Consider the following 16712-nt stretch of genomic DNA (forward strand, 5'->3'; position numbering starts at 1 on the left):
GAGCAGAAGAACTGGCCCAGCTGAGGAATGAAATCAGGCCAGGGTAAAGCCCACCATTGATTGAAGGCAAAAGAATTCAATAGCTCCAACCCCTCCCTTCAAGCAAAGAGAGAAGGCCTCAAGCAAGGTCACAGACACTCCAGAGAAAGCAACCAACATTGCCTACTGGCCATCCAGATGAACTGCACACAGTGAGTAAAGCCTCTAGCGATCCCAAGCGATGGTGAAACAGCACCTCCCCAACTCAAGGTCTTAGCAAAATGAAGAAGGGTCAGCGGAAAGGTGGATCCATAGAAAAATTCTTGGAAGAGAAAGATGCTAACTCAGAAAGACCTAGAACCTCTAAGAAGAATACGATCTGGTCTTCAGCATGGATATCATTATCCTAGATAATGATAATAATGAAACAACATACCTAAACCTATGGGATTCATTCAAAGAGACTCGCAGGGGATATATTATAGCTGTAAATGCTTACATGAATAAAATGGAGAAAGAGGAAATCAATGAACTAAACATGCAACTAAAAAAATTAGAGAAAAAACAAATCAAAGATCCCCAATTAAATACTAAATTAGAAATTCTAAAAATTAAAGGAGAAATTAATAAAATCAAAAGGAAAAACCTAATGAATTAATAAATAAAACCAAAAGTTGGGATTATGAAAAAAACAATAAAATTGATAAACCTCTGGTCAATTTGATTAAAAAAAAGAAAGAAGAAAACCAAATTGCTCGTATCATAAATGAAAAAAGTGAACTCACCACCAACGAGGAGGAAATTAAAGTAATAATTAGAAATTGTTTTGCCCAGCTCTATGCCAATAAATTTGATAATCTAAGTGAAATGGATGAATATTTACAAAAATATAAGTTGCCCAGGTTAAATGAAGAAGAGATTAAATACTTAAACAACCGTGTCTCAGAAAAAGAAATTCAAAAAGCCATTATTGAACTGCATTAAAAAATAACTCCAGGGTCTGATGGATTCACAAGTGAATTCTACGAAACATTTAAGGAACAATTGGTTCCAGTTCTATATAAGCTCTTTGGAAAAATAGGGGAAAGATGGTACTCTGCCTAACTCTTTCTATGAAACTAATATGGTGCTGTTAACTAAACCAGGAAGAGTTAAAACAGAGAAAGAAAATTATAGACCTTTCTCCCTGATGAATATAGATGCAAAAATCTTAAATAAAATCTAAGCAAAATGATTACAACAAGTTATCACTAGGATAATACATTATGATCAAGTAGGATTTATTCCAGGAATGCAGGGTTGGTTCAATATTAGGAAAACTGTTAGTATACTCAATTATATCAATAACAAACCCATCAGAAATCATATGATCATATCAATAGATGCTGAAAAAGCTTTTGACAAAATACAGCATCCATTCCTATTAAAAACACTAGAGAGTGTAGGAATAAATGGACTGTTCCTTAAAATAATTAGCACTATTTATCTGAAACCATCAACAAGCATTATATTCCCTGGGGAGAGGCTAGAGGCATTCCCAATAAGATCAGGGGTGAAACAAGGGTGCCCATTATCACCACTACTATTCAATATTGTATTAGAAATGTTAGCATCAGCAATTAGAGAAGAAAAGGAATCAAAGGAATTAGAATTGGGAAGGAAGAGACAAAACTCTCACTCTTTGCAGATGACATGAAGTTCTACTTAGAGAATCCCAAGAAATCATCCAAAAAACTATGGGAAACAATAAGCAATTTTAGCAAAGTTGCAGGTTATAAAATAAACCCTCATAAATCCTCAACTTTTCTATATAGGTCTAGCAGGATACAGCAGGAAGAGCTAGAAAGAGAAATCCCAATCAAAGTAACCTCAGACAATATAAAATACTTGGCTGTCTATTTGCCAAGACAGACTCAGGATCTTTTTGAAAACAATTATAAAACACTTCTCACACAAATTAAATCAGATTTAATTAACTGGGCAAAATCAACTGCTCATGGATAGGTAGAGCTAATATAATAAAAATGACAATTCTACCAAAACTAAACTATCTGTTTAGTGCCCTACCAATCAAAATTCCAAAAAATTACTTTACTGAGTTAGAAAAAATTGTAAGTAAATTCATATGGAGAAATAAAAAGTCAAGAATTGCCGGGAGCTTAATGAAACAAAGTGCAAAAGAAGGTGGCTTAGTCCTACCTGATCTAAAATTATATTATAAAGCATCAGTCATCAAAACTGTTAGGTATTGGCTAGGAAATAGAGTGATGGACCAGGGGAATAGACTAGGTGTCAAAGCAGGAGATGATTACAGTAATCTGCTGTTTGATAAATCCAAAGAGTCCAGTCATTGGGATAAAAACTCCTTCTTTGATTAAAACTGCTGGGATAATTGGAAGTTATTATGGAAGAAACTTGGATTAGACCAACACCTCACACCCTTTACCAAGATAAGATCCAAATGGTTACAGGACTAAGACATAAAAAACAACACTATAAGCAAATTAGAACATTGAGGATTAGTTTACCTGTCAGATCTATGGAAAGGGGAGCAGTTTATGACGAAGGAAGAGTTGGAGAACATCACCAAAAATCAACTAGATGATTTCAATTACATTAAATTAAAAAGTTTTGCACAGATAAAACCAATGTAACCAAGATCAAGAGAAAAGTAGTAAATTGGGAGACAATCTTTACAACTAATGATTCTGACAAAAGACTCATTTGTAAAATGTTCAGCAAACTGAGTTATATTTTTATTTTATTTTTATTTTTTCAAATTAATTTTATTTTATTTTTTAATTCTCATTTTGTAGAAATGATTTTTTTTACATTAATAAAATATTCTTGTTTAAGAGTAAACAAAATACCACTGCCCCCCCCCCCCCCATGAATATAGACTTGCTTGGGTGATTAAGTAAAAGGGGAGAGAAAAAAAATTAAAATTAAAAAAAATAATAGTAATAATTGTAAGTATGGCCAGGTGGCACAATGGACAAAGCACCAGCCCTGGAGCCATGAGCACCTGAGCCCACATCCAGCCCCGTAGACCCAACAATCACCCAGCCATGTGACATGCAAGCCACCCGATCCCCACTGCCCTGCCAAAACCAAGAAGAAGAAAATAAAAAGACCCAAAGTAAAATAAAATAGTAATAATAGTAGGGGTGGCTGGGTGGCAGACAGAGCTTTTGCCCTTGAGCCAGGGGCACCCAGGTCCAGATCCGGCCTCAGACACCCAAAGATCATCCTGCTATGTGGCCCCAGGCAGGCCACCCAGCCCCATTTGCCCTTCACCCTTCCCCAAATAATAATAATAAAAAATGTGCTTCAGTCTTTGTTCCAACACCAACAACTCTGTCATGGTTGGATCGCATTCTTTATGGTAAATCCATCGCAAAAGTTACTTCAATATTTTTCCAACGTTGCCATTGCTGATCGCAACTCCCTCCTTTCTTATTTCTCCACTACTATGTACTCTATTTTCTGTCTCCTTTCACTCTAACTCTGCTGTAGGGTCGCTGAGTGGTGCAGAAGACAGATCCCTGGTCCAGGGGCCAAGAAGCCCGGAGCCCCCATACCACCCCTTAGGCCCAGAATCCACCTGGCCCTATGGTCTTGGACAGTCCTTCCAATCCAAGCCCCTTGCAAGAAGTAAAAAAGAAAATGTGTTATATCTGACCTCTCTCCCCCCATGGTCCATCCTCTCCTCCTTTATTCACATCCCCACCCTTCTGCCTGCTCCCCCCTCCTTCTTACTCCAGATGTCTATACCCTATTGAGTATATATGCTCTTTCCTCTCCTAGCCATCTCTGATGAGAGCAAAGGTTCCCTCATTCCCCCTTGCCTCCCCCCTTCCACATCATTGCAATAGCTCATTGTATTAAAAAAATCTTATTATATGAAATATCTTGGCCTATTCCCCCTCTCCTTTTTCTTTCTCCCATTACATTTCCCTTTTTTTGCTATGGATTCCATTTTTACTCCATATTTTATCTTCGAATTCACCTTTCTCCTGTGCTTCAACTATAAAAGCTCCCTCTACCTGCTCTATTAACTGAGAAGTTTCATATGAGTATTATCAGTGTCATTTTTCTATGCAGGAATACATGCAGTTCATCATCATTAAGTCCCTCATATTTTCCCCTTCTCCTCCAATCTCTGTGCTTCACCTGAGTCCTGTATCTGAAGATCAAACCTTCTGTTCAGTTCTGGCCATTCCAAAAGGAACATTTGAAATTCCCCTGGTTCATTGAAAGTCCATCTTTTTCCCTGGAAGAGGACATTCAGCCTTTCTGGGTAGTTCATTCTTGGCTGTATTCCAAGCTCTTTTGCCTTCCGGTGTATTGTATTCCAAGCCCTACGAGCTTCCAATGTAGCTGCTGCTAAGTCCTCTGTGATCCTGACTGAAGCTCCAAGATATTTGAACTGTGTCCTTCTGGCTGCTTGTAATATTTTCTCTTTGACTTGGGAGTTCTGGAACTTGGCTATAATATTCCTAGTGGTTGGTTTTTTGGGATCTCTTTCTCGGGGGGATAGGTGGATTCTCTCCATTTCTGTTTTGCCCTCTGCTTCTAGAATATCAGGGCAATTTTCCTGTAGTAATTCTTTGAAAATGATGTCAAGGCTCTTTTCCTGATCATGATTTTCAGGTATTCCAATAATTTTTAAATTATCTTTCCTAAGTCTGTTTTCCATATTAGTTGTTTTTTTCAATGAGATATTTCACATTTTCTTCTAATTTTTCATTTTTTTTGATTTTGAAGTATTGAATCCTGATTTCTGGTACATTCATCAATCTCCCGGAATTCTATTCTTTGTCTGAAGGATTTGTTTTCCACAGAGAGTTTTCTTATCTCTTTTTCCATCTGACCAATTTTGCATTTTTCAGGCATTCTTCTCCTCAATAACTTTTTGAACTGTTTTATCCATTTGACCTAAGCTGGTTTTTAGCATGCTATTTTCTTCAGCGTTTTTTTGGATTTCCTTGACTAAGCAGCTGACTTCATTTTCATGTTTTTCCTGCATCTCTCTCCTTTCTTTTCCCAGTTTTTCTTCCAACTCCCTCATTTGATTTTCAAAGTCTTTTTTGAGCTCTGTCATAGCCTGAGCCCAATTTCTGTTTTTTCTTGCAGTCTTTAGATACAGGAGCTTGTGCTTCCTCATCTTCAGACTGAGTATTTTGATCCTTCTTGGGCTCATATGCAAAATATTTCTCAATGGTCTTCCTCTTGTTTCTCTGCTTGCTCATTTTCCCAACCTGGGCCTGGTTTTGGGGTACTTCCTGAGCTTTTGGGACACTCCCACAAGGGTCACAGTGTATGAGGCTCTGTCCTCCCTCCTGGTCTGTGAATGACCATAAGCGCCCCCGTCTTCCACGGGGCTGAGTTGGGGGTGCTCTGCTGTTCTGTGGGGGGGCCTAGACTGCTATCAGGATCTGAATGTGGTCAGAACCCCAGAGTCCTGTTCCAGAGGCAGAGGACAGAGCTCTCCAGTCTCTCTTCACTCCCCTCCCTCAGCTCAATGGACTCATGCCCTGGAGGCTCCTGATTACCAGCTCTGCCTGCTTCTGTTTCTGGACCTGGGCTGTGGAAAGACCCAGGTGCTCTCTGTGTGCCCTGTGGGCTGGGCTCCACGTGCTTGCTCTGGGAGAGGTCCCCCATTGTTCCCCCACTTTGTGCCCGGTGCTCCCTGGGGTGCAGCTCAGGAGACTCCCCCGCTGCTGTGAGTCATGGCTCCCAGCGCCCTGGGGCTGCCTCCGGGAGGCTGAAGTTCTTTTGATCTGGTGCGCCACCCCTCTGGCAGGCTGCCCCTCCGACCCCGGGGAGCAGAGCCTTTCTGCTCTTTTCCAGGTTATCTTGAGTAGGAGAACTGCCTCACTGGGTCCCTTTGTGGGTTCTGTCTCTCAAAAGTTTAGTTAGAGTCCTTAGTTTCAAGTTTTATCAGAAAGCACCTAAGACTGGATCCCTTCTTGTCGCCATCTTGGCTCCGCCACCCCTGAGTCATATCTTTAAAACAAAAAAACCAATCCCCAATTGACAAATGGTCAAAGGCTATGCAAAGGCAATTTACAGATGAGGAGATCAAAGCAATCCACAGCCATAAAAAAATGCTGTAAATCATTAATTATTAGAGAAATGCAAATTAAAGCTTCTCTGAGGTACCACCTCACACATCTCAGATTGGCCAATATGACCAGGAAGGATAATGATCATTGTTGGAAGGGTTGTGAGAAATCTGGGACACTATTACACTGTTGGTGGAGCTGTGAACTCATCCAACCCTTCTGGAGAGCTATTTGGAACTATGCCCAAAGGGCAACAAAAATGTGCATACCCTTTGACCCTGCAATAACACTACTGGGTCTATACCATGAAGAGATGATGAAAAAGGGTATAAACATTACTTGTACAAAAATATTTATAACAGCCCTGTTTGTGGTGGCAAAGAATTTGGAAATCAAGTAAATGTCCTTCAATTGGGGAATGGCTTAGCAAACTGTAGTATATGTATGTCATGGAATACTATTGTTCTATTAGAAACCAGGAGGGACGGGATTTCAGGGAAGCCTGGAGGGATTTGCATGAACTGATGCTGAGTGAGATGAGCAGAACCAGAAAAACACTGTACACCCTAAGAGCAACATGGGAGTGATGTTCAACCTTGGAGGACTTGATCATTCCATCAGTGCAACAATGAGGAACAATTTTGGGCTGTCTGCAAAGAAGAGTGCCATCTGTATCCAGATAAGGAGCTGTGGAGTTTGAACAAAGTTCAAGGGCTATTCCCTTTACTTTAGAAAAAAACAGATATCTTATTGTCTGATCTTGTCACCTCTTAGACTTCTCTTCTTTAAGGATATGATTTCTCTCTCATCACACCCAATCTGGATCAAGGTACAACATGTAAACAAAGTAAAGACTGACAGAGTATTTTCTGGGGGGTGGGTGGGGAAGGGAAGCAAGATAGGGGGGAGAATTGTAAAACTCAAATAATATATTTAATAAAAATTAATTTAAAAAAAGAAATTATATTCCATATATGTTATGTATCTAATCAATGCCAGTCATTTTCAGGAGAGAAATAGAGAAACTTTGAGATGAATTAAAAATCTAAATAGTTGTTTCAGTATGACTAGACCCCCTAAGAATCAGTGGTTAGAAAGGAGAAGAAAATATTTCCCTTCCATTTCTTGAAACATTCTAGTCTTAAAAATTGAGTCCTTGAAACCTCCTTAGTCATTCACCTGATTTTGACATTAGAATCATTGGATAGAGCACAAGGAGAATTGGTGAGTGAGATAAGAGTAGACTAAGAGAATGCTGCTATACTAATGGCATCATCTTTCTTGGGCCAGGAACAGAGTTGCATTATTATGTGTATATGAATGTACCATTTTGTCCACAAAGAAGAACAACCACAGAAACCATTTTTCCTCATAAATGTATTTTGTTTCCCTTAAATTGGAGTTGAAAGGAAGAGATTAGAACTAATATTGTATTATAGGCAAATTAGGACCACTCATTGTAGCATGTAGAATGAGGGATGTCTACGTTTTATGGGTTTTAAATGCAAATATATGATTGGTTTCTCCTACCCATTTTAGGTCCTACATTTGGTAACAAATGCCTCTCCAAATAAGTGATCGTGTGGTAAACCATCATTCACATGAGATAGCTACATATAAGATAATTCTTACACAAGACTTATATGTTCACAAGAGATGTATTAAAGAATATTCTTTATATCTGGCTGGTGGGGGGGAGGTATTGTGAGCCTCCAAATATTCATCCATATGGTAGCTTTCTCTTATGTGTAAGAAAAGTTCCATATTTAATGTGTGTTAAAGATGCTCCCTTTTCTTTGATGGTGCCCGGATGGTGATTATTCGGGAGCAGGATATTTTATATGTATGCTTTCAGATTGTTAGGTATAATGATTGATGGGGAAGAGAATATGAGACTGGGATGTTCTTAACTTTACTCAGTGTTGGATAACAATGGGAATATTAGAGATCTTATTCATTATCTCAAGTTCTAGGTACAATTTAAGTCCAAATGGCCACTTAGCTATGGAGAAAGGATGGCACTTAGAATTATAAAATTCTGAGAAGAAAACATATCCTTATTTACATCACAGGGAAGATTCATAGAAAACACAAAGCAGACATGATAAAGTGAGTCACAGCAGAAATAGTTTAAGGGACTCCTGCAAAAATGTTAGTGAATGATTTTGTAATATAGTTGTGTCCTGGTAAAGAAATGGCTTGTAAATCTTTGGAATAGATAGGTAGATAGATACATACATACATACATATATACATACCTAGATTTGCTTTTTTTAAAAAATCATCTCTTGGTCAATGCTATTAAAAAGAAAGAATTTGTATAATAAAGTCATTTTCATGTCCCTGAAGATAGCTCATAGTAATACTAATTGCAGGCAAGGAAGGAGAGAAAACTGAGCTATACATGATTTACAAAATAGAAAAAAAAAGTTGATCCATATTTTTTCTGCACTGCATGTTGCTATTAATATGATGTAGAATAATAGTGTCATGGGTTGCCATGACATACTCTGGACTTACATTGAGGTTACAGTCTAATGAAAACCCCAGATCATTTTTTTTAATGAAAGATTTTTATTTTGAGTTTTACAATTTTCCCCCTATTCTTGCTTCCCTCCCACCACCCCCCACAAGCAGGCAATCTGTGAGTCTTTACATTGTTTCCATGGTATGCATTGACCTAAGTTGAATGTGATGAGTAAGATAGATTTTTACTAGTCTTTTGTTTTACAATTGTAGATTTCTCCTTATTTTCCTTCATCTTCTTCTCCCAGAGATATATCCCAGATTTTTTTTAAAAGAGGAAAAATTTAACAAAATTAGTCAACATATTGAAAAAGTCTGACCTTATATAAAATGTCCCATACCTATGGACCTTGGCCTCTGCAACAGAGCATAGAAATCTTTCTTTTATTTTTTCTTTGAGACTAAGTTTGTTCTTTATAATTTTGTAGAATTCTAAAGTGGATTGTTTTATAGGTATTATTCTTTTCATTTCCATTGTACTCATTGTGTACTTAATTTTATATCAGTTCATGTATATGTTTTCCATACTTCTCAGTATTTGTTATGCTCATCATTTCTTACATAAGAGCAAAATTCTAGTACAGTCTTAAGCTACAACTTGTTTAGCCATTTTCCAATTAATGGCATGAAATTTATGTCCAGTTTTTTGCTCCTGTTTGGTAATGGTATTATTTTGGAATATATGGAGTCTTTCTTTTTGTCAGTGATCTAACTTGGGGCATATGTTCAGTAATGGAATACCTGGGTCAAAGGGTATGATATTTTATTCACTTGATTTGCATATTCTAAATAGATTTTTTTGAATGAATGTACCAGCTCACAGCTTCATCAAGAATGCTTTGTTATTTCTCTTTCCACAACCTTTCTAATATTGATATTACCAGCTTTTATCATCTTTGTTAGTTTACTGAGTGTAAGGTGAAATGCCAAAGTTGTTTTGATTTGCATTTTTCTTATTTTTAGTGATTTGTAATATTCTTTCATATGGTTCTTGATAGTTCGCTAGTTTTCTTTTGAGAACTGTTTATTTCTTTAAATATTGGGCAGCTAGTTTAAATTTTTAATTTAAATGTTGGTGCAGAGGATAGAGCACTTGCCTTGGAATCAGGAGGACAGCAGTTCAAATCTGGCCTCAGACACTTACCACTTACTAGTGTGTGTGTATGTGTGTGTGTGACCTTGGACAAAGCCCCTTAATCCTGATTGCCTCACATGTAGGGTCATCTCCAGTCATCCTGATTCCTATCTGGCCACTGGATTCAGACGATTCTGGAGGGGAAAAGTGAGGCTGGTGATGTAGCAAAGCTCTCCCTCATTCAACTCTGATTCAGTTGCTTGTCATGGCATCACCTCCCTGATGTCATGGTGTTCTTTGAGAACAAAGGACAAATGCCTCCCATTTTTTAAAATAAATTTTTATTGATATCTTTTGTTGTTGTTTTATCACCTAAATTTCTCCTAGTATCCCACTCCTTCTCACCTCCCAGAGATCCATCCCTTATAGCAAAAATCATTTTTAAGGAAAACAGAGTAAGAAGAGAAAAAATTGCTGTAACTTATTATTATATTGCAAAATTTGAAGATATGTGCTGTATTCTACATCAGTGGATGTTTTCCTCTGCAAACTTATAAAATTAGGGTAGTTTCTTTATCATTTCTTTGAAACTGTTTTTATTTTTAATTATACTTTATATCTGTTAGCACATATTAATCTTATTTCCCTTCCCACCACAATTGAGAACAAAAGGATTACATGTATTATAAATACATGTATTCAATCAAAACAAATCTCTTCATGGACAATGTCCAAAAACAGTTTTAACTCCTTTTGCACCCTGAGTCTTTCCCTCCTCTATAAGGAGATGAGTAGCTGCATGTTTCTTCGTTAGTCCTTTGAAATCATTGTTGACCATTACACTGATGCGAGGTCCTAGTTCTTTTGGAGTTGTTTGTCATGACTGCTGTGCTGTTGTTTTCTTGGTAAAAATTGTTCTCCTAGTTATGTTTACTTCATTCTACATTGGTTCACAAATGTTGCCCCTTTACTCTCATGTTTGACCTTCAGTTTTCTCTCCACAGCACTGGCCTTTTCATCAGAAATACTTGGAAATCTTTTATTTCATTTAAAATCCATTTTTCCCTGTAGCATTATGCTCAGTGAATTATTGTTGATTCCAAGCCTATATCTTATTCCAAGTTGTTTGCTGTTTTATATTGGTAGAGGCTAAATCATGTTTGATCCTTACTGTGGCTCCTCATTACCTTACTGAATGCTTGTAGTATTTTTTCTTTACCTGAGATTATGAACTTTGACCATGATGTTCATGGGAATTCTCATTTGGTGGTTTATTTCAGGAGGTTAATTGATGGATTCTTTCTAATTCTTCTTTGGCCTAATGCTCTAAGAGATCTGGGTAGTTTTTTAAAAGAAATTTCTTGCAATAGTGGATATAGGCTGTTTTTGGTAATGGCATTCAGATAGTTCAATGATTCTTAATTATTTTTTCTCCTTGATATTTTTTCTGGCAATTGGTTTTGACAGTAAGATAACTTATGTTTTATTCTATATTTTCATTTTTTAACTTTTTTTGTTGTTTTTGCAAGGCAATGGGGTTAAGTGACTTGCCCAAGGTCACATAGTTAAATGAGTATTAAGTGTCTGAGGGTGGAGTTGAACTCGGGTCCACCTGACTTCAGGGCTGGTGCTCTATCTACTCTGCCATCTAGGTACCCTACCTGCCCACTACCAGTCTTTTATTTTTTTAAAAAAAATTCTTGCTTCTTCATGAAACTTGGCTTTTAATTGACTCACTTTTCAGAGAGTTTATTGTTAGAACAAAGTTTTGTGACCTTCTTGCCATGGTATTAATTCCCTTTCTATTTCTATGTGATTCTCTCCCAGTTTTTCTTCTAAACTCTGATTTTCTTTATAAAAATACATTTTCTCTCATTTTAAAAATTCTTGTATTAAAATGATCCAAAGTTCATCTTTTTTAAGAAATTCTTGTTTAGTTTGTGCCTAAACTATATTTTTCTCAGACCCAATGCTTATAGTTGTTTAGTAGTCACTCTTTTTTATTTGTGTCTTGAGTGTCCTTGGCAACACAGTAACTCATTGTGGTAGGTTGCTTTTTGTATTCCCACATCCTTCTACCTTACTTCCTGACTTAAACCTTGATATTAGGGACTGGGTTCTATTGGGCTTTCTTGGAATATTGAGTGCTGTGTTATTTTAGGATCTCAGGGTTAGGTAAAGTTTCATAAAGTCTTCAAGCCTTCAGTGTTCTCAAAGTGGTTTGATCTGGGGCAAACTCTGCTGCCTCCCTGCTTTAAGTTCTGCAACCTGGATTTTGCTAGGAGGAACAATAGAACAATAGAACCTAGACTCAGTTCCTATTAGCTAGCTGCTAGCTCTGTTACTATAGAGTTTCGACCTCTGTAGACTCCCCACTGATTTGGAGTTCCTGCCCTAGTTATTCCTCTGCAGGCTGGGGTAGATGCTAGAAATCATACTTTCTCTGCTTCTGGGATTTGAACTTTATTCCTGCTATTTGCTTCTGAATTTCCTTCTCCTGGTATACCACACCTAGAGCCCAGTGAGACTGGATAAATAATTTGGGGTCAGGTTGCGTAGGGCTTTAAAATCTGGACAGATAATTTCTGTTTGGTCCTAGGAACAATAAGGATCCACTGGAATTTATTGAATGGGGGGGAGGGTGATAGGACTAGAGGCACCCTTAAAGAAAATACTTTCTAAAAGGAAAATCCACTGATGTGGAGAATGGCCCAGTCTAGCCTAGTGATTTTCATAGGGTGTGCCTGGTCACACTAGAGTTCCACTGGGTAGGACACAAAATTTAAGGTGTTCTGTTTATAGGAGATATTAAGAAAATGTATAAATGATTGAGTTTGATACAGATTTTGCTTACTTGGCATACACATTGTGTCAGATTTAGTATTGACCAATAAAATAGAACTTGGCTATTGCACATAGAAACTAACCTCAAAACATGTAGGGACCTTAAACTCCCAAAGAACTCAGTAAAATCAAGTTGTCCTCTTGAAGGTGCAGGTGTCTCTTTTGCATATTTGGGGTTTCAAACCTTGTAAAAACAAGGTTGCAAAAGAAGGTCGCATCTTAGATTATGAGGAAAATCTGAGGTCTGATTCATTAAACCATGAACCCTTTAATAAAGTGCCATTGGCTCAGAGCTCTGTGTCAGTCTCTTTTATTGTAGTTGTGACAATTTTAATCCCTACACCGAACCTACTTAACAGTTTCCCAATTTTTTTCAAAAGCATCTACAATCTTATTTTGCCCAAGGTCTGTAACATTAGTACCTTCCCTTCCAAACTACCTTGTATTTATGGACTTTGGGTTTCTTTGTACTTTGTTTATACTTCTATAGGAAGATTCCTGTTCAGGTCATAGTGACATGGATTGACTAGGACACCAGGCAGCTCACTCAACTTCTCAGCGCTCTAGACAAGTTTCAGAAGCTATAAATATTGCAGAGAATAACAACAATAATAGCAATAGCAATTTTCTAATGCTTTAAGGTTTGAAAAGCATGCAAAGATGTCCACCTGCATTAGTAAAGTGAGTTTTCTTACCCCAAAATTCCATATTCCAGTGAAATCACTGTTCACATCCTTACCCTTACCTCCTTACACTTTCTTGCATCTATTCTCCAGAATTAACAAATGAAGGTGTTCTTGTCTTGTTTGCCAAGACATTGTGGGATGCAGATGTCAAAGAAGGTTCAGATGGGAGATGATGTTTTCATCGCTATTCCTCCCAAGTAGTTTTGTCCTATTTTGGATTATGTGGATAGAACTTAGCCTAGAGTCAGTAAGACTTCTCTTCATGAGTTCAAATTTGACTTCACACACTTTTTAGCTGTGTGACCTTAAGCAAGGCATGTAACCCTGTTTGCCTCAGTTTCCTCATTTATGAAATAAGCTGAAGAAGAATATGGAAGACTACTCTACTACCTTTATCTAGAAAAAACACAAGTGGGTTCTCAAAGAGTTGTACATGACTGAAACTACTGAATGGCAAGTATTTATCTGCCTCCTTGGTGCAATTTATTTTATGCAAATTTCTTTCAATTAAATGATATTTTTTGTTAGAAACAAGAATTTTCAGTCATTTGTAGTGTTTTCTATGTTATTGATTAGATATTTCTGTGAAATAGTTTGAAACTCATTTACACAGATGACTAATTAAAGAATGATTGCACCTGGAAAAAGAAAGAATTAAAATGAACAAGGAAGAATGATGAAAATCTATATGAAGAATTTGACTCCAGAAATCCTCATGTGCCAGTTTATAAAAGGCAGAAAGCATGTCCTGCTTAAATTCCTGAGGAGAAAGTCCATTTTCATGAATTGATACCCTAGCATGTTGGCTATTCTCAGGTGATATCTATAGTTATGATATATGTGTATAACTTCCTGCATGCTCTCATGTGTACATATTTGTGTTTTGATCACACAGGCTCAAAAGCTTGATTCCTAAGTGACCCCAGAAAGTTCTGCAAAGACTTTGTAAACTAAAGTGGATTACAAAGAAGCTAAGTTTACGTGTGTACACAAGTGCACACATCGACATAGATACAGAGTTCCATTTTTCTTGTGTGATATACTTGTTCTAAACCTCTTCAACTTCAGTGGATTTTAATGTTATCTGTTAATGTCATTAATTTTAGGATTGCTCATTTTAATATCACATGTAAATGGATCTGGTAGTGATAGAGCTTTCCGATCTTGTATTGGGCTCGGAAAGTTGGGCACACTATACCTTGATCCTGACACAGTGATGTCATTTTGATCCTCTTTGAGCATGAAGGCCAATACCCACTCTCTTAAGACAATGAAGTGTTGAACACTGTGAAGGGGAAGAAAATGAAGTTATATATGTCCTGCTAACCACCTCCCACACTGACCATGCAAACCTACCCAGCACCTATATTTTAGCCTTGACTGAAATTCCATTCATTTCAAATCCAATGGCAGATAGAAAGCAATGCTGCTACTGGAATATAACTGAGACTGGTCACGATATGGATGCCATCATGAACTGCTACATTGTCCAGAGACCTCCTATGCATCAATAAAAAAATGCTCTGTATAAGCAAGCCATTTTGATTGTACAAGTCTGATGTGAAGTTCACCCCCAGCTTGAATGTCATTTCTAACTTGATTATACAGCCAGCACTGCTACAGTGTCCACTGGGCTAATGCACGCATTTTTTATTTGTTGACTTCTGTGACCTGAGAGGAGGATGAGAATCCCCTATTTAGGAGAAACTCTAGGCTCCCATCTCTATCCTCCTTTCAAGTCTAGCTTCTTCACTGGATTAAAGTAGCTGGAGGTACAACTTGTGTGTTAACTTGCAAAATGGTACATGAGGAGACCCAGGGGCAGAAGAAAGGGCAGAGGGGAGCCAATACTATATGAACCCCTGATGACTTTCTGTCAGGTAGCAATTTCTCCCTCTTTTACCTCCTCGGTCACATGCTTCTTCCTCCTTTAGAAGCTTCACTTCCCTATAGCCCAGGTTTCCAAACTCTAAGAGGGTAGGGACTAAATGGATCATACTAAAGAACAATAAGCATGAGGGCCAAGCATTTACTTCAAACTCTTCAAGTGAGATGAAACAAGGACAGTGATTTGGGGATTCGCCATAAAGCTATGTTGTCAGGAAGGAGGATTTCATAGGACTTAGCTGAGTGCTATGGGATACATAGGTAGGGATAAAGGGAGAAGAAAGGATAACTCTGTTATTGAAATTTCAAGTCTTACTCTTCATGCCTCCCATTGTAGTTTTCTTGGCAGAGATGCTAGCATGGTTTGCCATTTTCTTCTTGAGCTTATTTTATAAACGAGTTAACCAAGGCAAAGAGGGTTAAGTGAATTGCCCAAGATCACTGAACTGGTAAGTATCAGTCTGGGTTTGAATTCAGGAAGACAAGTCTACTTGACTCCAGGCCTGTGACTTTATCTGCTACATACACACACACACACACACACACACACACACACATATGACCAGTAGACATCATCCATATCTTTTGTAGTCACATGCCATTTATTCTTTTCACCAGGACAAAAGTTATTAACTACATTTCTCAAACTCTGGAGATGGTTATAGAAAATGTTGGAAAGATAAGGAGAGGGGGTGGCTAGGTGGCGCAGTGGATAAAGCACTGGCCCTGGAGTCAGGAGTACCTGGGTTCAAATCCAGTCTCAGACACTTAATAATTACCTAGCTGTGTGACCTTGGACAAACCACTTAACCCCATTTGCCTTGCAAAAAAACTAAAAAAAAGATAAGAAGGAGAGATGTGTGATTTGATTCTTGGATAATCAAGGGATCTGGGGAGAGTGAGATGCCAGGGTATCCATATTAGCCTCCTGGATTTATCTCACTAGTAAAGAAAGGATAAACATAGACCAGGGTCACCCCTTCGAAGTATCTTCCTTAGAAGTAGTGAACAGCTATGAAAAGATGCAACAGTGCCAGTGGGATCCCTTTATATATGGTCTTTTAGGCAAAGGACACATAAACTTAGGGGTATGTCATTGAGGACTGTCATGTTCGGCTGTGAAATCCCATTAAATTCATGAAGATTCAGGTAGGATAGGGACAATGGGAAGCTGAATAAACAGAAGGGGTGATCATTGAAGTAAACCCTGAGATGTACACAGACTATTGACACTGGGAGCTGAGAAAAAGACCTTGCAAGTATAGGAATGACATGATATAATGGTGTGGAGATGGAAAACTTTAGGTCATGTTTAAGGAAAATACAGTCCAAATTTTTTGTTACCACAATGGGCAGTTGAAACACCTGTGGGGGGAGGGGACACCTACTATAAATAGTCCTCCTAAATGTGCTTGCTGTTTTCTATCCTTTTGTGGAACATCTACAGTCCTATAGGAGATCAGAGTAGAGAAATCCAGAACCTAAGATCGGAAAACTATGCACGCATACACATGTGTGTTTGCATACACACATGCATATATATGCACACACATTGTATTCTTTTCCTCTAGTGGCAGTAGAATTGACTATTTGGGGAGACCGATAGGGAACCAGACAGGTGAAGGCCTCTTCATCTGTGTAATGTAA

Source organism: Macrotis lagotis, chromosome X (assembly GCF_037893015.1).
Source record: "Macrotis lagotis isolate mMagLag1 chromosome X, bilby.v1.9.chrom.fasta, whole genome shotgun sequence".
Taxonomy (NCBI): Eukaryota; Metazoa; Chordata; class Mammalia; order Peramelemorphia; family Peramelidae; genus Macrotis; species Macrotis lagotis.